Raw genomic sequence first — 26,744 nt, 5'->3', positions numbered from 1 at the left:
TCTATAGTAATATAAAAAAGTACTGATAAGTTAGTCAGTCTTTAGCTTTGTACGTTTCCAAGCAGCTCCCTTGGGGAATTTAAAACTGTAATAACTGCAGTAGAAAGGGCAGTTCATCGGCGTATGCAGCAGAATTGCATCGGCGGTGCAGCACTAACACGCGCTTTTATTAAACCGTGCGTTTGGTGACTTCGTTGGCTAGTGTACGCGTTTCCATCAATAAATTCGCAATTACTCTTCTTCAGGCAACTTCGACTGCACTTATTCGGTGATGTCACACGTATTCATCGGCAGAAAAATCGCAACGGCATATGCAGACATAGCACCGCGCGGATTTGTTTGATATAAGTCTGCACTAACGACGGGTACTCATTATTGAGGTATAGAAGCAGCATTACGGCAAAGGTAGAATAAAAAAAAACGATAGAGACATCGCATTATTCAACAAAATTTATCGGCTAGTGAACATGAGCTCCACTTCATGTAAATGGGGTTCATGGCGTTTGTCTGCGGGACACACCTGACACGAATGTGGACCAACTTGTCCCAAACATCGGTAACATCGTGTTCATACCCGCTCCCACAGAGGTCAGTGTCTTCCCTACAGCTGTCACCGCAGAAGAAGAAGCCTCGCACCTGAACAAAGCAGAAATTGCAGGCGCGAACTTCAGTCATTCTTGCTGCAAAGGGTCGTCGTCTGCTACTGCTCCCGCGTGTACTGTTGGAAGCGCCCGCTAGGTGGGATGCACGAGGCGTATAAGCGCTAAAGACCCTTGATAATTTGAAAGTAGCGACACTCTTTGAACTCTGCCGCCGCCGCGCGACCTCCTCGCCTCCTCCTCGCCCCTCGCGCGTTCCCCCGCGGCAACCAGTTTTGCCTCCGTTTTTCTTTTTCGTTCGCGCCATTTTCCTCCTGAGCACGGCTGGCTCGGCGCTTTAGCTCGGCGTAGCGAACGTTGTACGCTGTGTTGCCTGCTCTATGTGCTAGCGCTATGCCGGGCTGTTGCGCATATAACTGCCGCAAGAAGCCTGTAGATGGTTATGCCATTTTTATGATACCACAAGGAAAACATGACGGCTTGCGCAGGAAGCAGTGGCTGCATGACATTGGCCGAAAGAACTTTGTTCCGACAAATAACAGCGTTGTTTCCGAGCTGAGGCGTCTTATAGCTCGTAGCAAAGCATCCGGTAATGCATTTTTTTCATTCTTCCGGCCTGCTCACCAGCGTTTTTGTTGCGGTTGTCCTCAGTATGCTTAATATTCTGGGGCGGCTCGATCACCTCGCACGTCGCTAACTGTTGTTATTCAGTCGGAAGTGCAGCATTATAGATTCTGCTTCGCGCCCTGAAAAAAATTAGCGGCAAGTATACCCGTGGTATTGCAGGTGATGAGCGTTAGCTAGTCAACATTGAGTTTTTTAAGTTTTAAGGCGAAAGCCTTTAGATCTCTATGTTTCAAGGTGTCGTTGTAAACTGGAAGTATCACGTGGCCCAAGGAAGGCCAGAGCTGATCCAAAGCATGTCCACCCCTGTATAAGGGAATGATTACCCAAGTTAATTAATGAATCATTAGTGATTGACATAAGGTAGATCAGGGAGGATTAAGGTTAATTAGAGGTTATTAAAGAAGATTAAGGTGGATTAGAGTGCATTAAGAAGGATTAAGATACATGAATAAACATTAAGGTGGGTGGAGGAGGATTAAGGCGGATTATGGTGGATTATGGTGAAAGGTTGATGAAAGGGTATTAAGACCGATTAGGGTGGATTAGGGTGCATGAACTGGGATTAAGGAGGATTAAGGTGAATTAGGGTTGATAAAGGAGGATTAGGACCGATTAGAATGGATTAGGGTAGATTAAGGTGGATCAGGGACCATGGAGCTGGATTAAGTCTGACAGAGGTGGATTAGGGTGTATTAAGGTAGATTGGGACTATTAAGCCGGATTACGTTGGATTAATGGTCATGAATAAGGATTAAGGTGGATGAAAGGGGATTAAGGCGGATTATGATGGGTTAGGGCTGATAAAGGGGGATTAAGACCGTATAGGGTAGGCTAAGGTGCATTAGGGGCGACGTAGGTTGATTAGGTTGTATTAAGGTGGATTGGGAGTATTAAGCTGGATTAAGGTGGATTAGGGCGGACTAAGGTGAATTAGGCTTCATTGAGTATTAAGACCGGTTAGTCTACCATAAACCTCCTAATGCACATTATTCCACCGAATCCACATTCATCGATCTTAATCTACCTTCATTCACTTTAATCCACCATAATCCACGACAGTCCTCCTAATGCACCCTAATCCACCTTCATCGACCTTAATCTACTCTAACCCTCCTTAATCAACACTAATGCTTCCTCGTTCACTTTAATCCGCCCTAATCCACTATAATCGTCCTTAATTCACGTTAATCCACCCGAATTGACATTCATCTACCTTAGTTCACCCTTATCCATCTTCATGCACTTTAATCCACCCTAATCCTCTATAATCGTCCTTAATGCACCTCAATGCACCTTCATTCACCCTAATGCACCTTCATCGACTTTAATCCACCTTAATCCTCCTTAATACACCCGAATTCATCTTAATCCAATCACTAACCAATCATTACTTTGCTAATCATTAAGCATCTCTTATACGCGGCTGCACATGCTTTGGTTCGCTTCCCGCCTTCGGTCACGTGATATTTTTTGTAGCTGACAACGGGACCTTGAAACAGAGGTCTAAGGCTTTCGCTTAATAAGCCACACACAAAGGGATGTGTCACAAGCAATACTAGATCATACGCACGAAGTAAAGCATCTGATCATGAGGCAGAAAAATTGTCTGGAGTATAGAACTCGCCTCAAAGTTCCCTTTACATCGGTATACCCCGTTCATACGGCTTTAAGAAAAAACAAACCTCCTCATAAACGTTGCCACCAGCATTATCGATGCTGTTATTAGCATTTCTCAAAATTTTCAACCCCACTGGGGCGCGCAACTGGCCCAAAAGAACACGCCTCCATAGAATCCTGCGGCCCGTCCGTGAGAGCCCAAGAGGAAAAGCGCGCCGTGCGCAGCCGGCGGGCGAGGAGAATTGAGGAGGAAAGCGCCGTGAAGAGGAGAGTGTCGCTACTTTCAAATTATCAAGGGGCTTTAATAGGCGCTGCATATGGCGTATAAACCGTTTTATCAGCGAGGAGGAACGTAGTCTCGAGCCAGCGCGCCGCGCCGCTCTCCTCGCAGGGGTATGTGCGGATACCGTTTTCTCCCAGCAGCTGCTTGGAAAGGTAACAGTTTAATAGCAAATTCATGCTATTCTAACAGGTTCTGTCTGGGATTTCTGTGATGTCAAATGATTCAAAGTCAACGGGCTACCACTCTGCTTTATTCAGTTACAAAATTAACTTTCGGAAGCAAGCATGAAGCATCTGCTTTGTATTGTCGGCATAGACAGAAAGGACTTGATGCCATCGCGTGTATATTCGGAAGGTTTTGTTCCCTGTGAGCGCTCGGCGACGAACTCGGAACTCGGCATCCATGATCAAACTGGGATATGAAAGAAAGGTGCGTATCCTAGTCAGTCTACTATTGCGAATGGATGACGTTAACTTTTTTCTTCGTGCTTATTAAACTTATTCTGTTCAAACGTGTTCTACAGTTATCCTGTTTGGCAACCAACGTTCTGGTGGAAGTTGACCGAGGACGTATTATGAAAACACTATTTACCGACTAAAAGAAATTAATGTGTATTCTTTCCATTTTGTAATTAAAGCCATGCCTACCGTGTGCCGGCCAGCCCTAGTTCACATGGGCTCTACCGTGCTTCCAAATCTCGCCGGCAAGCTGTCGACGCACTCATCGAGCTCTGTATTACTGCAGAAAATAAAGTTGCTGTTGAAAAGAGTAGTTGTTCGTTTTTCGGCTCTCTCGAGTAGGCGACGTGCCCTTGCACGCACAGGCACCATTCGAGACCTAAGAGTGCGTATAATCTTTCGACGCATCACGTGCGTCTGGTTGACCGTAGCATATTTTGCGGCCACTATCATCAGCTCATTTTATTCATGTTAACAGCCCTTTCGATCGAATTATTGTACAGTTCTTTATTTTGTAATGCTTGATGCCAGGGTGCCAGATAAACTATGTTTAGAAAATCGTACCGCGAAAATTTTAGGAGCACGAAAGCTAGCAAAATGCATTTCCACGGAGCTTCGCAGTTACCTGTATAAGGATGTACGCTGGTGCGGCACACCGCATGACACATGGAGACACCTTTTATTGTTGTCTCCTGAGTGATACCTTAATAGAGTTCAAGGCTAGACATACAATAATAACACGCTACATGTATACGTTACGTATGGGCAATGTTCAGACTTGACTATCCTCCTATTTCAATCGTGGGCATAGCTGCGGGAGTGCGTTAATGCCCGAAGCTAAAAGCTTAGTGACAACATGCTAATAAGTTTCCCAATCCAATCAACTTGTTGAAACCTCTCGGGAAAGCGCGAAAACTTGCCACTCGTCTACAGCACATTCGCCGTGCACTCTCCAGCGCGATCCCACATACCAGCATGGCGCCGGACGATAGACGGCGCTGTGATCGAAAAGTGGCGGTGCCCTCAATAAAATGGTTCATACCCGCGGACAACTTTCTGTGGCTATGAAGGGAAAGCTACAGGCGCGTGACTGCTCCACATGTGTTACCGCGCCAAGTGGTCCTGTAGCGTTCGACATTGCTTTTGGCTGCTCAGAACAGGCGCTCAATCGACGTAGCTTCCGCGTGTGATGGGTTTCGCGTTTCCCCGAACGCGGAAGGCAAAAGCCGCAAAATTAGTAAACCTTTACACTCAGTGGTGTCTTCTGTCTGATTTAACTGTTGCTAATAAGGTGTTTCTGTTTTGTCCTCCCCAGCTTAAAGTGACGTGGATTAAAAGGCGCTACTGTTTTCAGAAGCGCTCTCACTTGTGCGCGCTTTGCCTTCGTAGCTTTCCCTTCATAGCCAGAGAAAGTTGTCCGCGAGCATACTAGACCCGACAGCGGTTGCGGACAAGCTGGATAAATTTAAATTCAAGGTACGGTATGGCACATCCTTGGTATTTTCCAAAAATAAACACCGTGCTAATTGTCAAGTGGTCAACTAATGCAGGGCGTGCAGACGCAGAGACGCATTTAAACACCGTAATGTGTAGGCGGAAGTCGGCCGCTGCGGAAGCCGGCCGCACGTCAGATAAACACTTCTGTGCCCAGTTGATTAGCTTTGCGGCCCTGGCGCTGCTCGATGCCGCGGGTTCGATACCAACCACGGTAGCCGCGTCTCGACGGGGGCGAAATATTGTAGGTACACGTTAAAGAACTCCAGCGGGTTAAAATTAATATGCAGTCCACCATTTGGCGGACCTAATAATCCGGTTGCGGATTTGGCACCTACAGCCCCATAATTCAATTAAACTTTAAACCTTCTGCCACCATGCGATGTGCTGTGTGAGACAATGACAGTGCTAACCTTCTCGGAGGTTATGAATAATGGCCAACAACGACGCCTCAAACACGCCTCGCTGTGTGTCCTGCGTGCTGCGCAAACAGCAGTGGTGCATGCAAGGTAACGTTTAGCATCAACTCACCACTAGGATCTTGCACTAAACGCTGAATAAATTAAACATTCGCCATCAACATCACCGCTAATTATCGTCATTCAAAACAAATAGCACAAAAAGCTTCGCTTACAATGATTGGCACAGTGCGTGCGATCCGCATAATCTTTTCTTCTTCATAAGTCTTTAATGGCAGATCAGTGCTCCTACTGGTGAATGCTTTCGACCGCATTCATTTATGTGAAGCAGAGCTTCCAACGCTAATGAACTGTCTTTAAGTTCATTTCCTGAACCAGACTCTGTGACAAAAATTATATTTATTAGGTTCGTCTCTTTCAGACAGACTCGGCATTGCGGTAGAAAAATGTGAACAAAAGACATCTTCTTTGTATGACTGTTTAGCTGTCCTGTCATGTCTCTTCCATTTATACGCCGCTCTTTACCTTGAAGACGGACAGTGCCTACAAAGTGATTGAGCCTAGTCCCTTTTTTGTCATGAACAACAAGCCTGTAAAAAGAAGGTTGAAAGAAAATTACTAGAAACTGAAACGCTCGATCAATAATACACGTTTGAGGCCAATTTAAACAATAATGACTCTTTTTATTCTTTGCAAAGATCAAAGTACCTTTATTAAGATATGAGTAGTAGTGCTCTATGCCATTCGCACTTTCATTTTTCTGAAAGAGGATCTTTTTCAAGTGACCTACGAGGCAGAAAGCTAGTGAAGAATATACAAACAGATCAGGAGACTTCAGATGAAGCTACTGAAAGTCGAGTCCACCGAGCCTGAAAGTTTTTTTTTTCTTTGTTAACAGACAGCCGAAATTTGCGACTTGTTCTTGCAGAGAATATATTTCCTTCCCCAGTTGATTGAGACTGCTCAAGAAGGCTCTGCTTCGACCTAATCTCCGAGGCAAAAATAATCTTAAGGGGCTCCGACCATTCCACAAAAATCCTTTCATATAATAAAAGTTTCTCTTTTCTCTCTCTCTTTCTCTTTTAGACGTGACTAAAGTCCAAATCTGGGATCATATTCGCACTTGTTCCTGTCACACTTGTTGGCACAGAGTGAGTATTTCACTTGCAAAGACGTCCCAGAAATTTTTATGCAACTTATGCTACAAACAGCAAGTTCCGTGTACGAGATAACTACTATAATTCTTGGTGACGAGTGCTACATTCCTTCTTTTTTGGTACGCGGGAAACCTCAGGGGCTTGTCGAAGTCACTATACCATTGCATACCATTGAATCACTTATTTTGTGGAAATTGGCTCCACAACGTCAGGCTTTCCATACAACTAACAACGACCACATTTGTTATTAACGCGACAGCGTTAAGGAGCTCGTGTCGCAGAAAAGCCGGTGTCGTCGGTGTCGGCGTCCGTGGCGTTGACCGTGAGCAAAAAATCCCGGCAGGCAGGTCTCCGGAGTGTGAGGCGGAGACGCTACTACTCAGCCACGAGTTCGATGCTTCAAAGCGGTAAAAGAGCGCCTCTAGTGAATGCGGTGTTGTCTTAAAAACGTGCCGTAGAAAGTTATACTGCGGTGTATATCGGTAATTATGAGCATGTAAGTTACAGAAGTTGTAGTTACGCAAGTAGCGAAGTACGTTTCCGCTACATTTCTTCTGCGCTTTCCGCACACGCAGAGCCATCTTGCGGCAAACACAGAAGACCCCCTTCTTTCAATGTACGGCGCTGCCCCGACAGGTGGCGCGCCACGCGCGCATTGGGGCTGTGCGGGGACCGGTGCGAGGCGCGTCGCGGCATCGACTCCCTCTCCCCTGACGACGCTTCGCCGTGCTCTCTCACGGGTTGCAGAATCAAGCGTCCTTCCTTTCTTTAGATCACTATCTATATATCGCTCTGCCCGTGCCGATCACGACGTTTGGCTGGCGTAGATCGTTTCCCCCTCCGAGACACCGAGTTCTTTGGTTCGTTCCGCTTGCTCAGGCGCATGTTTCGTTGCCGCGCCGAACGCTGCGTTGCTCGACGCTCACCGCGTGATTGGTGGGTGCAAAGTCCGATGCGGGGCGCCTCGTAAGTGATCGCTGCGCCGTAGCGCATTGTCTTACACCCCTTGGCGGGTCGACGGGAACGCTGTCGCGTTTCACTCTTGACGGCGAAGCTCAGGCGTCCTCCAATTTTTTTACAAAGATTATGACAATGAACATGCTGCGTGCCCATCAAACTAATTTTTCGTTTGCTTCAGTTGAATCGCTATGTACACTGAACTATTTGAAAGACGATAGCTGCAGAAAGAAAAATGGGGAGAGACAATGTACCCGAACACGATTCTAATATACAGAGCTCTTTAAAGCAAGGTCGTAGTGTTTATACGCCGTGACTTGACTTATGTACATCACCCAGTGCCTCCTGACGAAGGAAATCAATACATTTGCTTAACAGTGAAGAAGAAAAAGCTCACGTTCACAATTCTTGGAGCCTATTTATCTACAACAAGCCGTCTATATTGTGAGCGCTTACGGGGAATTTTGACATCGACTCCACAGCCGCGGGTGCTCACTGGTGACTTTAACGCCCACCGTTACCTATGGGGAAGCTCGAAAGTGAACTCTAGAGGCAGAACGTTGGTGTCCTTTGCCTATGAACTCGAATTTTGGCTGCCAAATGATGGAAGCCTTACTTATCTGCGTGGATCAGCGTACAGTAGCTGCTTGGACGTTACCTTCGTTTCACGTTCGCTTTCGAGAAGAGTGCACTGGTTTTCGGATTTAGAAACGCGGGGTAGCGACCACATCCCAACCTATCTGAAGATCGAAGGTTTGACTAGCTCCAACTCCTTCAGAACCGTTCAGTGCACCGATTGGCCTAAATACAAAATAATAGTGGAAGACTGTTGTCGTGACGGCACCTCCTATAACCTACAGGGCGCGATAAAGGATGCCATACAAACAACCACGCATTTGCTTTCGAAGAGTTCTTCCCGCACCGATTTCGACATGGAACTAGCGAAACTTCGAGCAATTCGCCGTCGTGCGGAGCGAAGATATAGACGCACGAAGTGCAATTATGATTTGAGATTGGCTAGACGAACACAAAAGAAAATACAGCATCACATGAACAAGCTGGTTTCGCGACAAAGGGTATCCTTTTGCGAGTCCCTGCATCCGCGTAAACCTTTGTCACTTATATGCAGGACTGTTCGTGGCCTTCGCACAACCTTTGGTCAGCGCCACCCGTTTAAATCTCTGGCACTACATCTACAACGTAGAGATATTGACGTCGTTGAACCTTTCTGCAGAAAGATTGCTGGCGAAGCAAATTCCGATGGAATGGGTACGGGAACGCTCGACCACCCACTATTCTCACGTGATCCCCGCATGGAATGCCCTTTTTCTATGGAAGAAATAGAAGCTGCGCTGGCTTTGTGAAGGCGTTCTTCAGCGCCTGGACCTGACGGCACTACATACGGTGCCCTGTGTAACCTAGGAGACCAAGCTCGGAAGGCACTCTTGCTCCTGTACAACGACTCCTGGCAGACGGGTACGGTTCCGCAAGAATGGAAGTCAACTCGCCTCATTCCACTTCTCATAGCTGGCAAGTCGCCTTTGGACATTTCCTCATACCGTCCGATCGCACTTACCAGCTGTGTCGGAAGAACATTGGAAAGAATTATTTTAACACATCTGGAATGGTACTTAGAGTACTATGAAATCTACCCAGATGCTATGGCCGGACTCAGACGTGGCCGTTCGTCAACAGACAACGTTGTTGACTTCATAACATTTGTGCAACACCAAAAAGCCTGTAAGCGACTATCTGCTACTCTGTTTCTAGACGTTAAAGGGGCTTATGATAATGTCACCCGTGAAGCCATCCTTAGCACGTTAGAAGCCGTCGGACTTGGTGGTAAGATGTATATGTGGGTGTGCAGATACTTACAGAGGAGACCATTCTACGTGGACACAGAAAATCGCCCGACATCCGAGCATTACGGTAGCCGAGGAGTCCCTCAAGGCGGAGTGCTTAGCCCGACTCTTTTCAATCTCACCCTCTGTGGATTACTTGGCAACCTGCCAAGCACTGCACGACTTTTCATCTAGCGTACGACATCTGCATTTGGGCATCAGGTGTGACACGACTTCAGCTTCGCGCTCGGCTTCAGAAGGCAGCCACAATGACATCTTGCTACCTTCGTGAACAAGGACTTGAAATTTCATTCGGGAAGTGCGCAATGGTAGCATTCATGAGGAAGCGAATGTCTGTTTACGGCGTATCTATTAACAGGCAACTTATACGATACAGCAGAAGTCACAGGTTCTTGGGAGTCGTAATTGAGAGAGATCTTGGACACCGCACGTGAATTACGTGAAAAAGCGACTGACTGCTATCTGCCACCTGTTCAGGTTCCTTGCAGGAAAAAGTTGAGGAGTATCTATACACGCTATGTTACAGCTGTACATGGCGTTGTTCGTTGGATTCCTGCGGTACAGCCTGCCTACAATATCCAACGCCTGCAAGACTAACCTGCGTACGATTCAGTGTATTCAAGCCCAAGCCCTTAAGATATGTCTTGGCTTACCACGCAGTGCATCAACGGCTGAAACCATTGCCCTTGCGCAGGATTACCCAATCACGACGCGCATTACCGTTGAGACAATGCGTACGCATCTCAGGCATTATGCTAGGACCCATTCCCACCACTTAACGAGCCTCACTGCTGCAAGATTCTGCTCGACATTTAGCAGTATTGTCAGTGCACATCGTGCGTCGTTTACTTCAGGGTACGCAATTGCGGCCAAGCCAGCGTTTCCTCCATGGTGTTTGAGCCGTCCACAAGTACATATAATGATTCCAGGACTACCGAATAAGACAGATCTACCGGCCCCTGCTCTAAAACAGCTGAGCTTACTTCTTTTGCATGAAAAGCACAGCAACCACGTACATATCTATACCGATGGATCGACTACGTCGTGCAGTTCTGGTGGTGGCGTGGTTATACCAATGCGAGGAATGACACTGCGGTTCAAGACATCGCATGTCACGACCTCAACAGCGGCAGAACTAACGGCCTTTCGTCGAGCACTGGAATTCATTGATTCTGAAAGGCCTAGAAAATGGGCTGTGTTCTGTGATTCAAAACCGGCATTACAGTGCACGCATTCAGTTCTCCGACACGAATGCCATGACCAACTGACATACGACCCTTATGAAAATGACTGTTGAAATGTTGTTGGCATATTGTTGACGAATTGTTGACTCAATAGCCTTTCAACAATACCGCAACACTTATTGAAGCCACAGAGTAATATTCAACAGTAAAGTTGTTGGGCAGTTCACAACAAGAAAGTCGTTGACTAAATTCTGTTGGTATATTGTTGAATACTATTGAGTAATATTGAGCCATTGTTGAGTAGTTTTCAACAATAAAGTCGTTGACTAAATTTTCTTGATATATTGTTGAATAGTATTGAGTATTGTTGAGCCATTGTTGAGTAGTTTTCAATAATAAAGCTGTTGACTAAATTCTGTGGATATATTGTTGAATAGTATTGAGTATTATTGAGCCAATATTGAGTAGTTTCCAACAATAAAGTCATTGACTAAATTCTCTTGACATATTGTTGAATAATGAGTATTGAACCATTGTTGAGTAGTTTCCAACAATAAAGTCGTTGACTAAATGCTGTTAACTTATTGTTGAATAAAATTGAGTCACGAGCAATTTTGAGTTTCGAAGTATATGTGAAAAACACGCACATATGTATGTGTGCGTCTTTTGCACATATATGTTGCTTTACTGATCACTTGATCACCATTGCATTTATACAGGGTGTTGTTCCACGTTACTTGAACCATAGACGTATATACACGTGTCAGCTAACTTTACTCAGAGTTTAAAAATATGCCGATGCACCAAAAGACGATGCGACCAAATGCATGTTGCTCACTCTTGTATGCGTCACGCTATTCTTGTATTTTCCTAAGTAGTTAATTAGTCAAGAAAATTAGTCATTCTGAAGGAACAAAGTTAGGCGAAAAATTGCAATTGCAAAGTTCTAGAGCACTTTGTAAAACGTTAGATTAGGCAATTTCTAACTTTCTATCTATTAAGTGTTAGTGTTTTTCAGCTTACTGCGGATGCCCGCGAAATAAAAAAAATATATCACTTTACATACCCGCTTGCGCGCCGTGCTTGCAGCGCTCCCAACCGAGCATTCCATCGAGCAGGGTGTGTTGCCGCTTAAAAGGCGACAGGGCAGTGACGAAGGCGTTGGCTGTGGTATTGACGCCAGCGACATGCTTCCCTCGCTGCGGTTCATGATGGCGATAAGCAGACGGGTGTTAATTCACACTGGTTAAATGGTATGTTTTCGTTTGTGCGCAGAAGGCTTAGCAGCAGTGCAATCACGACTCGCAGGCGGGCATGTCACGTGGTGCTTTTTGTATTTCGCGAGCATCCGCAGTAAGCTGAAAAACACTAATACTTAACAGATAGAAAGACAGAAACTGTTTATGCGGACGTGTTGCCAACTGCTCTGCAACTTTCTAATTGGAATTTCTTTCCTAACTTCCTTGCTTCAGAAGTTGGTTAATTATCCTTGACTAATTAGCTAATTAAGCAAAATACAGAAATAGCGCGACACGCTACGTACCAAAGGGAGCAACATGCATTTAGTCGCGTCTTCATAGAAGGCATAGAGTTTACACTCGGCCTAAAGTTAGCAGAAACACCCCATATATATATATATATATATATATATATATATATATATATATATACATATATGCAGTTTGAGAAGACAAACGTCCCTACAAGCAGTGACAAAGAACCGATGATTGGACGCATCCTGCATTTCCATCAGCGTCCATTATAAGGCGCCAGTGCCCTGGCTGCGTGTTAGGAAACGGCATTGCATGCCTCCATGTTAAATATGGTCAAGGTGGGGGAGAACGTTAACAAAATTCAAGTCTGGGGTTTGACGTGCCAAAACCACGCTTTGATTATGAGCCGCACCGTAGTAAGAAACTCCATAATTATTTTCAACATCTGGGGTCCTTTAACCTGCACCAAACGCACAGTACACGGGCGTTTTTGCATTTCAGCCCCATCGAAATGCAGCCGCCGCGGCCGGCATTAGATCCCAAGCACTCCGGTTAGTAGCGCAACACCTCAGCCACTATGCCACCACGGCGGGTGCGGCAGAGAAAGGAGTGAACACCGTTTTTACAGAGTGCGTTTCGCTTAGATGTTACCCGTAGCGCGCTACAGAACGAAACGAAAAGCTTGGCCGATATTTACAACATGGTGCTCATATTTCACATGGAGGCCAAATTATTTTCTGTGACCTAGACGGGATGCTGGCGAATGTGTTGGGAATCTACTCGGCCACCAAGCACAATCTGCCCTGCTATACGTTCTCGGTGACAAATCGCACATCGCAGAAGCGCACGCACAAATGTTTAAAGAATGGGACGACAGACCGCCTGCAGTTTGCCATGACGTCGAAATAAGAAGCACAAACAGCGACGTTTCTGTACTTTTCTGGTCAATAGTTCAGGTCGCATGGTTGCGGCACGCATTACTTTCTTTTTTAATCCAAACGACGAAAACTGTGCGCGCACAAATTAGCACGGTGTTTGCGACGTTTGAATTTGGCGCCTTTTCCCGCGCATCCCATTAGCTCCGGCCGGTGCACTGCGTTACTGCGCTAAAGAAAGTAGTTCATCAAAGAAGCGAAGCAAATAACTTTCATACACTTGTAAATCGCAACAATTGTTCAGTAATAACATGAAATTACAAATTTGTTATCAAATCGTACAATTTACGATAATATAAGCGTGTATTTGTATGAGTGTACATGTATGATTGCGCGTTTGCGCTGTTGGAGTTTGGCACATTCCGGCGAGTTCGTGCACGCTGTTTGCTTGAGAGCTTCCTGCGTTTTCTGCGTTCTTTGTGTGCTTCGCTGTGACATCTTTGGAATATTCCTGCGTGTTGCTCGCTTTTTATGGGCTTGTTGCCTCGAAGATCGCCATGATCGCCTCCGACTCAGCGACATCAAGGGTGAGTGAGTGTTTCGAATTCCCCTTGTTCGTCCATTGTGACGCGGTGAACGGAAGCGCTGAAATGATTTCAGCGCTTGTGTGTGTCTTCCGCGCGCCTCTCTTCTAGTTTTCATTCCTAGTACTATCCTTCCGTTGTGAGAATTGGTTGTACAGCACTAGATTTGTGGTATATAACATGGAGCTTTGTCCTAGTTTAACTTTATACTCCGCTTGTGGTGACGTAAGGCAGCTATGTGGTGCCAGTTAAAACAGGGCATGTTTTATGTTACGCCATGATTTCTGATACGGTGTTCGAGCACCGATTGAGTTAGCCTTATTAATGAGCGCAAAACAATGCGACGTGAAACCATCCGATCTGTACTGTAATCGAAGATATTTCGTTTGCGCCACGCTAGTACAAGGCGTGGGAGCGAGCTTGTAGCAACTTAGGGCGGTGGGATCGGCGAAAGTGTATTATGTTACGCTGTTCCCTTCAGGATCGAGTGACCCCGCGGTGCTTCAAGGCCACTATCTGACACGCCGTGCGGCCGATGTTCGCGCGATCGGAAAACACAGAGGAGGCTGTCGCGCAATAATAATAAAGAATTTCAAGGGTGTACATGCGATTCTATGCGATACGTGGATACAATAGGGGTGATGCCACAGAGTGCTGCGAAATCATCGAGTTATACGCCTTGCCAACCGCGTGTATTTTGTTTTCCAACAGTTCGCGCGCATTCAACTTTCTTTTTTCATTTTCTCCGTTCGACGCCATCGAGTGCTTCACCCAAACGGCTTCACGTAGGCGCTCTTTGCATTCACGGAAAGGCGGATTTCATGGCACCCCAGCTCCTACAACATTCAAAATAATGTAATTTCGTGAAATTGCAGCTTTTCGCACTTCAGTAACTGATTGATTTAACGAAGTTTTAAAATCAGTAAAGGAACGAGATGCCTGGCAGATCTGCCTTGTTGACCCACTGTGTTTCGAGGCGGCATGTATACGTTATCGGCAACATTAACATCAATAATTAGCATTGTTTCTTGTGACCATAGAAGTAGCTAGTTATGTTGAAAAGCTATTTTTCCGTTGAATCCGAGCACTATAGAGTGAACAGATTGAAAGGGGAGCGCATCGTTGTGAACTAAATGACGACGCTTTGCCACAAGCTTGGAATAATGCTTTGCCGAAAGAGCAGTTGTGTGAAATTCTTTCTTTGAGAGTAAGCAAAACTTCAGTAGCATCAGGTAGACGGGGAGTAAAAGAATATAACACTGTGGTTTTATATGAAGGAGCTGCCTTTAATATGTGGCCATAACAGTTCAGTAGATGCGTGGAAATAATTTTTAAGATAAGTAGAGGAATGTGAAATAAATTATTTGACAAGCTCACACTGCCATTGGCAAGAGCGGCCACACTTTAGTGTATTCAATGACTAGTCATTTGTATCCGTCCATTTATGTCAGCCTAATGGTCCATTGTCGCTTTTGCTGCATCGTGGCTTCACGTTTTAATACTGACATCTTTTTTCAGATTCAGAATGAGCTGGGAGACACCCAAGCTGGAATGCTAAGGTGAATTCTTTGGCTATCCATTCTGTAGCGGCACCATGATCAAATACAGTGATTCCGTGAAAATGTATTGCAGGAAGCAGGAAAAAAACAACATTGCTGATGCAACTGCAAGGCATTTCCTCCAGTGATCAAATGGTGCAGAGTACCTTCATTAGCAGACATGGTGCCTTTAAGCACTCAGCTGAAAGACTTTGCAACTGCACTGGGACTGGGGGTGAATTTCAGTGTCACTTGTGAATATATTAAACATAGAATGTGCCTTCTTCAGGGTATATGCCTGATATAAGATGGGCTTTCAGGAACTTCCTGTGCACATTAGTGGTCTACATAAGTGCACATCTTTCTAGTTGTACCAGAATGGAGGTATTATGACCTATGTCATACAGCAGTGCACTGTTAGCGGTATCAAACCAAAACAGCAACACCCATTTAGGAAGTTGGCTGAAGAACGAGCAGTGATGGGGCTTTTCTCATTTCAAGGGCCAAATTCCAAAAAGATTGATGCCGACCTGGACGGTGTGCAGTGCCGGTTGCCACATACTGTAGCCAGCATGGCATGAATCTCCTTGGCATTATGTCTCTAAGATACAGAAATTGCATCACGGCTCATAAAACAATCGGAAATTGGAATGTTGAAGGGAGGTGGCAGGGCTGCCCGCTGGAGCAGCCAGTGCATGCCCTCTGCTATACTGACAATCCTGCCTTAATGAGAAGCAGTGGTGCATGTTATCCTATTACGCCGCCAAGTGCATTCGTTGTTTTGTGTTAAGGTGGCACTAATGACACCCCGAATCAATTTAGAATAAAAAAGCATCGTTTTCAGTATCTAATTCTGTTAACTTCTTGGTAGTTTGTTATTATTAGAGAAAATAAAGCTCGAAGTTCAATTTTCTGAGTATCGCCCCAAAATCTTCGCGCCGACATCTCATTGTCACATCGTGGATTTCAAGTATATTTACAAACGTGGGTTGTATTGGTTCAGTAAAAGTTCCTGACGGTTTTTATTATGGGTTTTTGGCTTTTTGGAATACAATAAACATCTTTATTTGTAAAAAAAAATTGCTGCACCTGAACAGACATCAAAATAAATGACGTCACAGCAAGCTGGTGTGGCGACTTCAAGGCAGCACTGCCACCAATCTTTCCTCTTGCTCCTTTTACACTTAACTCAGCCTCTTGCCGCGGTACGAGTGAATCTCTTGAATTGTAGTTAAAGTCATCTACAGATACATCTAAAATAATTTTTCTCTTTCGTGCTTTCATGCAGTAGTTGCTTAGGGGCATCGGCACAGCGCCGCTAAGCACGAGGTCACAGGATAAAACTGCATTTTGATGGAGGTGAAATGCAAAACTACCCATGTACCATGCAGCCTGAGGCGGTCAAAATTAATCCGGGGTTGCCCACTAGGGCGAACCTCAATATCAGATTGTCATTTTGGCACGTAAAATGCCAGAAATTAATTAATTTAATTTTTCTTTAATGCTCCTTTAAGCTGTAGCATTCATTATCTCTGCAAAAATTCATACTCGAAGTGTTCTCCATAAAGATTTAATAAACAGTAGATATAGGTGTCTGCTTATATTTTAATTAGTGGCGATACGTGATGACTATTAGAACGGTGGCACAACGAGACAGACAGAATTGTAATACAATGTGTGAGGGCACGATGACGGACACTAAGGAAATGATAGTCTCCCGAGAGGTCCCCGACATGGACATGAACTGACTGTCCACAAACTTCTGAGTTCACTCCGTGATCTTGTGCAGCCTGTGCTTTGCGAGTCAATTAATTTAATTGATGAGCTGGTGGTTGGCACATACTATCTTTGCAGCTTATGTACATTTCATACTGTGGAGTGAAATCTTCTGGAGCACAGCAAGCGAACCTGATGTGTAGTGATAATCTTAGTAACAATCGACAGTCATATCCCTCTTCGAGCTTCTAATGCGGCTTGCCAACACAAGCAGCAACAGTTGCCCAAGATAGCGTGAAAGAGATTCATTAGAAAGTGGCATATGCCCAAGGTCACATACCGAGTCACCCAAGCTGTTCTTTCTGACTGTTGATTGTGAACCCACTGCCCTCAACATAGCAGCCCAATCTCTTCCCATTAGACCATGGGCTACCCGTTGACACAAATGGGTGGGAAAATAGAGACAAACACCCAAAAATATGAAGTATCCTAAGAATGGTAATCACATTAAATAATACTACATCTTTTGGATACTTTGGTTTACTTATTATTTTTCTTGTTTGTGCTGGTTTATTTTTCTGAAACATGTGACATCCAGACAGCATAAGAAGCTTGTAAGAAGTCAAGTTTAGCATTCTAGATTTCCAACAGGTACTTTTGTAATTTATTTGCAGTAGGGCTGTTGTGTGAATGTGCTTGAAAGGCTTAAAACTGTTTTGCTAACATTTACTTAAACATGCAGGTTCACATAGGTTGGAGGAGTGCACATTGAGAAGATTATCCTGGCACAGCTTACCATGGCCTGCCATGGTGGACCAGGAAAGTTTGCAAGGGCGTTGCTTCACCATGTGTTCACAGAGGAGGAGCTCATGGGCCATTTGGGCTTTGGAAATAACACCAAGGGGCAAAAGAGGCTCTTGACTTCAACAGGGTCAGTGCTGTTATAGGCAAGTACCATATATCCTTTCCGGTTGCATTTTTACATTCACATTTTTTTCTAAAATTAGCAACTTGCCATTGGCTAACAAACTACATTCAAGTAGCCCGTGTGTGCAGTTGTGTGCTACAATAGCCTACCATTTGGAATGACTGTTCATATGATCTTAAGTGCCTAATGCCGCCATACTCAAATGCTTCTAAAATTTAAAGGCTGCCTTCACTGCCGAAAGTTTTTAGCGGCTCCACCACATAAAATGAGCTGCATTTGCGCATTAGCAGTGCTACTTGGCTGTCATTGCAAGGAATAGTCTGTGAAGCACGCTCCAAATCTATTGGCATGGAGGACATGTTTAAGTAACCTGAAAGTGTTATTCTAATACACGAATTGCGGAGAAGCTATGCTCAAGTGTGGTTACTGCTCAGCTCGAGCAGGAGCACGTTCACCAAATTGCAGACATCAAAACAGCTCTCCAGGTTCTGAGATGTGAAACAGTAGTTTCACCAATTTTAACAGACCACATCGAATCAAAGTTGCTCCTATCTTGAAGGAGGTCCATGTGATGCGAGACAGCAGCCTTTCAGCAGAGGGAACCTGTTTGGTGTGGCAATTTTCTTTTGGTTGTTTCAATCAAAGAAACAACAGGGACAGAGTTGCCAGCTTCACTGTCAACTGTACTATGTTCAGTGGACGCTTACTCATTCTAAGCACTTAACCTATGACTCGTATTTATTAACATGCACCATCTCACTTTGTATTCTAAGATATGAAAAAAATATTTATGTGGCTTTTCCCCATATACTTCAATAAATTGAGAATAGGCTCTTGGGGCCTAATGTATAAAGCTTCTTACAGACCATCGGACATGTCCACTACTCCCATTCTGAAATTGTTATAATTGTTTCCTGCTTCCTTACTTCACCTACCTGTTAGCAGGGTTATGAACCATTGCCAAGTAGATTATGGGCTTAAATTTATCAAAGATGAATGGGCTTTTCTGTCGCTGTTTAGCCCGTTGAGGATCATATTTTGGGGAGAAATATGCCTCTCTAATTTAGGAGTTATATATCTTTTGTGGTGTGCAAATACTCAAAACTTTCGAATTGAATAGTGTCCTATTCAATTTAGTCTTTGAATGGTCACCATTTGTAAATGCGAGTATTCTAATATTTCGAAACACCAATAAAACATGAAATTTGAGACGAAGTACGGTAAATTTTTACCTCCAATAACATAATATAGACATAAAACGTAAGAACTTGTAAGAATAGCAGACCAGGCTATGTTATTTAAGTACCTGTACTTTAGAGGCTGTATAGCAATCATTTATGCTTACTGAAGAGTCCTGTGCATGTGAAGAAACTTTTTGCTGCTCCATTTGTGCTTTTAGTAAACAGCTCTTCATAACATGACAGAAACTTGCTAACTTTAAGAATATAGGATGTGAACCTCATCTTACATTAATTGTGATATCAGCTGTTCATTGTTCAGAAGCTTTCCAATATTTGATTAGCTTCTGGCATTATTTGGTTCAGTCTCAAAAATCACTTTTCGCGCATGCTTAATATTTTTATTGCAGATTTAAGTTCTTCAGGGTCACTTTCCGAGAAAATAAACTGGTAAATAATTTTTTTAAATAACAATAAAGTGGCAATACCCTTTCAGTATTTGCAGTTTTACATGTTTTATTTTTTACGCAGGATAAAGCAGCATAATTTTTTTGTGTAATGAAACTTACAAAAACTTGTGGCAACACTCCCAAATTACTGCAATGACAGACACCAAGGAGCTAAGTGAAAAATCAGTTTTGGAGAAACCCAAGGAGCGACAGCACTATAAGAATATTTTCTAGAGGTCTCGGAAGGTTGCAGCACCTCGAGTGGGATGCTAGGCAACACTTGGTTCTGAAAAGGCAAATTTTTTCAGAACGTTCCGTCACAGCCACAGATGTATGGCAGTGAACCCTAAAAGGGTTAAAGAAGTCAGTCCTATGGCATATGGCTCTTAAAAGACAGCATTTCTTCGTATCTGTCACATTCTGCATGTGTCATGCTAAGCAGCTTAGTGCACAACTACACGGAATCCTCATTATAACAGTAATTCAGTCGTTGAGGCAGAAAACATGCTTCGCTGTAAGCAGTGTCTTCTTTAATGTAGAAAGTCGTAAGGTGAGAAGTACATTCCGATTGCATGTGAACTCAGGAAACCTAACTTCAAATGAAGCTACACTCAATTGTAGTGACATGACAGTATTGTATTTGGAGCATGGAAAAGCACAGTGAAGTGCTGCACATTTTAATTATGAAAGTTACAAGAAATAATTTTAGTTGTCAGTTCAGGTTTATTTATGAACGACATGGATTTTTTTCACCATTTTGTTTCTCAGCAAGCAAAGTTCACATCTTTGACATTGAGGATATTCATAAAGTTATTTTGCTACAGTGTTTTGTTCCTCTTTGCCTTTTCCTGCAGTCCTGAGCCACACTGAATAAATTTAAATGGTCATGCTGTAAAGCTGTACCCATGGAAAGTTAGAATAAAGCAACACAAATACATAAATCAATTTCATTATAACAAGGGCATATTACATGCCATTCTTTGCATGTGGAAGTTGCTTTTTAAAACTTGTTCTGGCTTGTTTTTGCAGGCTTCACGTGTCGCAAATTTCGTGGTACCAACATGCCCTATGTAAAGAACTCTGGCCTTGCTTCTCGCATGGGACCAATAGCCTCTGAAGAGCCCAAGTTGGACAGCTCAAACCAAAACACAAGTGTTGTGCTTTTGTAACTCGACATTTTTATGTTTTATGTTAGTCTCCTGAAGGGCCCAATTTGGATTTCTCAAATGAGCATACAAATGTGCCTTTCTATGCCTTGACATTTTTATGTTAATTTTATTTATGTTTTATGTTAATTTTATTAATTATGCTAGTCTCCTGAGAAGCCCAAATTGGATTGCTCAATCCAGAATACAAGTGCTGTGCTTTGTTATAGTTCACTACATCTTTATGTTAGTTTTTGATATGGTTCCAGTAAGGATAGTGTTTCCTTATTCATATATTTTTTAAGTACCTTAAGTCATTTCATGCCAAACGACCCAATTTTGTCATGAACTGTTCCATTATGGCAAACCATTTCAAGTTTGCTTGATTTTGAGTAGGTACAATGAGAAAATTTTCGAGAAAATTTGCTTTCATACATACACTTGAGTCATTCCAGGGCAACCGACCAGCGTTTTTTTTACCATCACAGATATAGTTGAAGCTCCGAACTCTTGCTCCCCATTTATTTTCCTTCGCAAAATGTTTTTGAATTTTGGCAAAAATTTATTGTTCTTGCCCAGCTAAGCTAGAAGGCACTCACACACGTTTGTTTTGAAAGGGAAATCGTATGATCCAGATATTCAGATGGTGTTCATGTCAAGAGACTGAAGTGTTGCGACTGCCAAAATTTGCAAAGTTTGAATTTTCTTCTAACGTAGGGAAATACAGAAGGCACAAAATAAATATAAAATCAGACTGGTTGACTTGGGATAGCTGCAAAATATTTCAAGCCTTGGAGGCTCAGTTGATCAGTTAAAAAAACTGAAAAGTTCAAATTTTTTTGCAAGAAGCTTCGTGTTGAAGGTAAAAAATTAGCTTTGGTGGTTGGCACAAAAGTATGTCACCCATCATTACACAGCCCTACATGTCTGCTATGCATGTGGCAAGTAACAAGAAGGTATTATTCTTTAAGTGCAATAAATTATTTTTTATAATGTTCATTTGTGGGTCACACATATAGCACAAATATATGAAGCCATGTCATCTAGCAAGGAAAGATTGTTAATATAATTAGCCACAAGAACTACTCAACAAACTGACTGCCTTTTTTATCATTACGAAGGCAGGTTACGTCAAGCGCTGCAGTCTCAACTTGTATTTTTTTAACATGAATGCAAAAAGTGGTCGCCAATGGTGTCTGACCACATCAGACTGAACATGGCACATATGACTTTTATAGATGAACATGTTCCGTCTCTGAAACAGTGGTAGCAAACAACACCACAAGAATTTGTTCGTACTCATGTAGGTTTTCAGTCTTATTTATGAAGGTGTTTTCTTGCATCATTGGGCTCCAGGGAGCAGGGCACAAAGTGTCCTGCTCCCTCTATGTTGCATTGCAATGCGACATGCCCTTTAAAATGCTTTGTATGAACAATATCAGTGCTCTTTCTGGATTTACTGTCTACATAATAGCCTATATTTCTTTTTGTAAACTGCATGAAACATATCTTTTAGCACTGCAGGATTCCCTCACGTATTTAATACGTACGAGGTCTGTTAGAAAAGTATTTGACCTTTTTTTGCGAACACCTCATGAATATGAAACAAGCGCATTTTCATCAGCAGCCCTTGAACCTTTGTGCGCATGCACAAATTTTTTCCTGCCTGCCAATAGCGTGAATTGCTGGGACGCAGCGTTTGAATGAGGTAGTACACAGAGCTCTCGTCGGTTTTTTATTGCAAGGAAAATGGTGGAGCGACTGGAGCCGTGCTACTGCATCGAATTTTGCCAGAAACTTGGCGACAGCCTAGTGGAAACCATTCGGAAGATTCAGACTGCTTTCGGTGACTATGCTATGAGCAGCACACAGATTAAGGAGAGGTACAACCAGTTTAAAGACGGCCACACATCGATGGAGAGCGAGCCACGCTCCAGTCGGCCATCAACATGCCGAAATGACCAGGTCATTGCTGAAGTGAATCTCGTGGTGATGCGGGACCGTCGTGTGACTATCCAAGGAATTGCGGAAGAGGTGGGCATCAGCACATTTTATCCACATTCCATTATGACCGAAGATTTGGCCATGAAGAGTTGCGCCGAAATTCGTTCCCAAGCTGCTCATGGTGGAGCAAAAGCAACTTCGTGTTGAAGTCTCACAGACATGCTGGATTCCACAAACAGTGACCCCAACTTCATGAACACAATAATCACTGGTGACAAGTCTTGGGTGTATGTTTACGACCCGGAAACAAAATCCCAGTCGTTACAGTGGAAGCATTCCACGTCACCAACCAAAGACCGCTAAGTGCACAGCAACGTCGAAGTGTTGCTGACTGCTTTCTTTGACTCCCGCAGTGTGGTACACCACGGGTACGCACCACAGGGTCAAACAATCACTGAAGACTACTACAGGGATGTCCTCCATGGCCTATGTGATGCTGTGTGGCGCAAGATACTGAAGTTGTCAACAGGAAATTGGTGCATCCATCACGTCAATGCTTTTCTCGCACTTGATTCAGACTTTTTTGGCGAAAAACCAGACTACTGTAGCTCGACAGGCGCCTTACTCTCCTGATATGGCCGCCTGCGACTTCTGGCTGTTTCCCAAAATCAAGAGGTCATTGAAAGAAGCGCGGTTTCAGACAAGAGAAGATATTATGGCTGCAACGACAGCTGAGCTAAACTCCATTCGGAAAGAGGCCTTCTCAGAATGCTTCTAACGATGGCAGCACCACTCGGAGAAGTGGCTGGATTCCCAAGGAGACTACTTTGAGGGTGATTAGGTTTCCAACGCTCCAGTTATGCCAGTTTTTTTTTTCTTCTGCCAAAGGTCATATACTTTTCTAACAGACCTCGTATTGATATTTTATGTGCAATGGCTGTATGGTTTACCTGGCCCACACCAAACACAAGCCTCGTTGCGTTAGAGCATGTGTCCCTTGGCAATAAAATGCAGACCCTAACACCACTTCTCTGTCATCTGTGTTGCAGACGAAGCCAGCTTTGTCGTCTGCATTCCCAGCTGGCAAGCTGTGCGCACATCCGAGAAAAGACGGTGCTGACAAAATTTCAAAAAAGAATTTCTCGCATTTAAAAATAATGCCTTTTTTAACTTCACACATGCATAGCAGACATGTAGAGCTATCCAATAATGTATCACATATTTTTTGGCCAACTACGAAAGCTGTTTTTTCCTTGAACATGAAGCTTCTTGCAAAAGATTAGAATTTGTTTTTTTTTACAGGCAATCAGCTGAACCTTCAGAGCTTCATATATTTTTCTGCTATACTATGTCACCTGGGCTACCATTCTGTATTTAATTTCTGTCCTGTGAATTTTTCCTTACGAAAAAAAAAATAACGGATTGAAATTTGACTAATTTTTGCTGGTGCCAAAAGCAATTGAAGTATTCAAATATTTGAAAAAATGGCTATTTTGGCAGTTGCATCACTTCACCGTATTTCCACGCACACCATTTGAAGTCCTCGATCAATAGGATGTGCATTTGAAAAAGAATGTTGATTGATGTCCTCTAGCTCAGCTGAGCAGGAAAAATAAACTGTCCCCAAAATGCCACAGAATATCTGTCAAAAATAAATAAAAGTGGGTAACGAGTTTTGAACTCTAGTAAACATATGGCAATGTTTCAGCTATAGGTGTCGTGTCAAAAAACGCTGGTCGATTCGGCATGGAATCGCACACCTGCAAGTGCATCTGTGCCATTGTCAGAGTTCAGTAAAAACTGCATTTTACATAACTTTGTGAAAATGGTTTATTGCTATCTAAAATACATGAGTAAAAATTAATAGGTATAAGTCGGCTTAAATTTAAAATGCAACAAAAGATCTCTGGTAATGGCAATGATGTGCCTTTCATGTTTGCATGAAACCATATCTTTTTTCTGAATTCTTTCGTTATTTTTTGTGGCAGTGAATAAAATTGAAATGGAACTGACACAAGGAGTAACTTAGCTGTATTCCAGCACATCACTAATAGCTGTCTTTTTTTTTCATATAAAAATCTGAAGCAGTTAATATGAATAAGTCGCTTGATATGGAATGACCTGCGCAGGAACGTTATCATGGCAGAAAACAACAGCAATGCAGCGTAATAAACTGCTCCCATAAGCGTCACTTATTGTGATTGCCATGTTTCAAAAGCATGTAAGGTTTACTGAAATTGGCACACACCATCCAACCAAGAAATAATGATTGCACAGTGATCCTTTTTGAGTTTTACAGACTTTTTTTAAGTTTTCTGTGCCAGGTAGCATAATTCTTGTTCTTGAGCTGGATTATTCAGAGGTGGACATTACTAGCACAAGAAATGGAAACATTAAACTGATTCTCATAAATTTATTAATTCACTTATAACATCACGGCACATATTTCAGTTTGCAATTTGTAGCCACTGAGTTTAAAAGACATATTCACTTGAAATTAATTTCCAGGATTACACCAGTTTCAAGATTTTTCCATAAATGTGAGAGAAATACATGGGCATTCTGGTTACTTTTGTGCTTCAATGCATAACAGTGCGTTTTGTTAAAAAAAAGTAAGTGCTACAGCAGTGCATTTCTACAGCCAGTTTGATGGCATGTGTCTCGTTACTGGTGTCATTCTGGAAATTCATTCTAAGTGCATACACCTTGTAAAATTACCGGCTACAATTCGTAAAAACTTTATTAGGAACTGAGTTTTTGTTAATCAGCTGACTATGGTGTCTTGATTTCTCATGCAAGTAATGTTTGGCACTCTGTATCTAGAATTATGTTAGCTCCAACAGTCAGTCTTTAATAAATCTATGAAACTTAAAAGATAACCACCCTGCATATCAGGTCTCAGTTGAGTGCTGTGGGCTCAAGCAAATCGTGCCATGGTTATAGTACCACTGGCTACCTAATAGAGAAAGCAAGTACCTTTTTTGAGTGTTCTTATTTACAGTCATGTCAATCTGCTTGTACATTGATTTATGTAGGTATTTATTTTTTTAAATTTATTTCTTTTGGGAAATGTGTTTTACTTGAGGGCCACACAGACTACATCTTCAGTATTCAATTTTGTTATGGTGTCAAGCTGCAGGAAGTTTGTACTGTGCAATAGTTTTTAAGAAGTTTCTGATGTTCTCAAACTACAAATGGTTGTACATTTACACAGATGTTTGGTTACAAATAAACAGTTCACCTAGAAAAATGGTTTTTGTCTGCATCAGTTCAGCACTTAATTTTTTGGAGGACCATTCACTCTGACAATTGAAAAAAGTGGCATAACAGTACTGCTAGCAGTTTTACAATGTGGTTTATTACAGGCAATCTAGGAGCATGCTTTTGAGCCCAGGGTGACAGAGGCCTGCGAGACAAAACGCCTGTATTTAAATGTTATCCCTATCCTCTCACAGCAAACATACCACCCGGACATCAAAGGTAATTATATGCAACATAGCTCAGCAGTATTTTAAGGAAAGTGCAGGTTTAAACAGCCAAATACCCAGTGGGGCATAAAGGGCTTTCAACATAATTTGTGTTGATGTTCAACAGATCTGCAACAATTCTTCCATGGGCTTTCAATATTGACGAACAACACATTTCAACAATACCTCAATGGGCTTTTATTTTTGAGCTTCAACAATGCTTCAATGGGCTTTCAACATTGACAAACAACACATTTCAACAATACCTCAATGGGCTTTCAGTTTTGAGCTTCAACAATGCTTCAATGGGCTTTCAACATTGACAAACAACTCATTTCAACAATACCTCAATGGGCTTTCAACATTGACAAACAACACATCTTCAACAATGCTTCAATGGGCTTTCAACAGTGAAATACACCATAGTTTCAACGATGTGCCAATGATCTTTCAAATTGAGAGGCCACAATGATGTTTCGACAAAATGTCGCGGGCCAATTATCAACACTTGTCAACAATTTCCTCAATGATGTTTCAACAATTCCCCAATGATCTTTCAAGGTCATTTGTTGACGTTGAACAATGATATTTCAATAACCTTTCAACAATTTTTTTTGTAAGGGGAAATCGCGAAGCTTTACCATCACGTCCAGCAAAAAGGTCATGAGGTCGTTTTTCAATGGGTACCTGGCCATTGTGCAATCAGTGGCAATGATTCCGCCGATAACGCGGCTCGCACAGGACATCAAGAAGAGCACAGCGTTCCAATT

At 43.0% G+C, this 26,744-nt stretch overlaps 3 long non-coding RNA genes across 4 annotated transcripts in view; 2 read left to right on the top strand and 1 right to left on the bottom strand.

Annotated features, from left to right (window-relative positions):
* LOC140216903 (uncharacterized) overlaps positions 1-25,757 on the top strand; it is a 111,751-nt gene extending 85,994 nt beyond the window's left edge. Inside the window, exon 2 of the long non-coding RNA XR_011893581.1 lies at positions 23,396-25,757. This is a non-coding gene — a long non-coding RNA (uncharacterized lncRNA). The remainder of the gene's footprint in view (positions 1-23,395) is intronic.
* Positions 5,878-26,744, bottom strand: part of LOC140216898 (uncharacterized) — a 229,481-nt gene continuing 208,614 nt past the window's right edge. For both annotated transcript variants that reach the window (XR_011893577.1, XR_011893578.1), the window contains one exon: positions 5,878-6,087. This is a non-coding gene — a long non-coding RNA (uncharacterized lncRNA). The remainder of the gene's footprint in view (positions 6,088-26,744) is intronic.
* LOC140216900 (uncharacterized) lies at positions 13,446-17,806 on the top strand. Its single transcript, XR_011893580.1, has 3 exons — positions 13,446-13,612; positions 15,128-15,168; positions 17,606-17,806. It is a non-coding gene; the product is annotated as an uncharacterized lncRNA (long non-coding RNA).

Source organism: Dermacentor andersoni, chromosome 1 (genome assembly GCF_023375885.2).
Source record: "Dermacentor andersoni chromosome 1, qqDerAnde1_hic_scaffold, whole genome shotgun sequence".
In the NCBI taxonomy this organism is placed as follows: Eukaryota; Metazoa; Arthropoda; class Arachnida; order Ixodida; family Ixodidae; genus Dermacentor; species Dermacentor andersoni.
The sequence above is the reverse complement of the archived record's forward strand: the minus strand, read 5'-3'. Positions and strand labels throughout refer to the sequence as shown.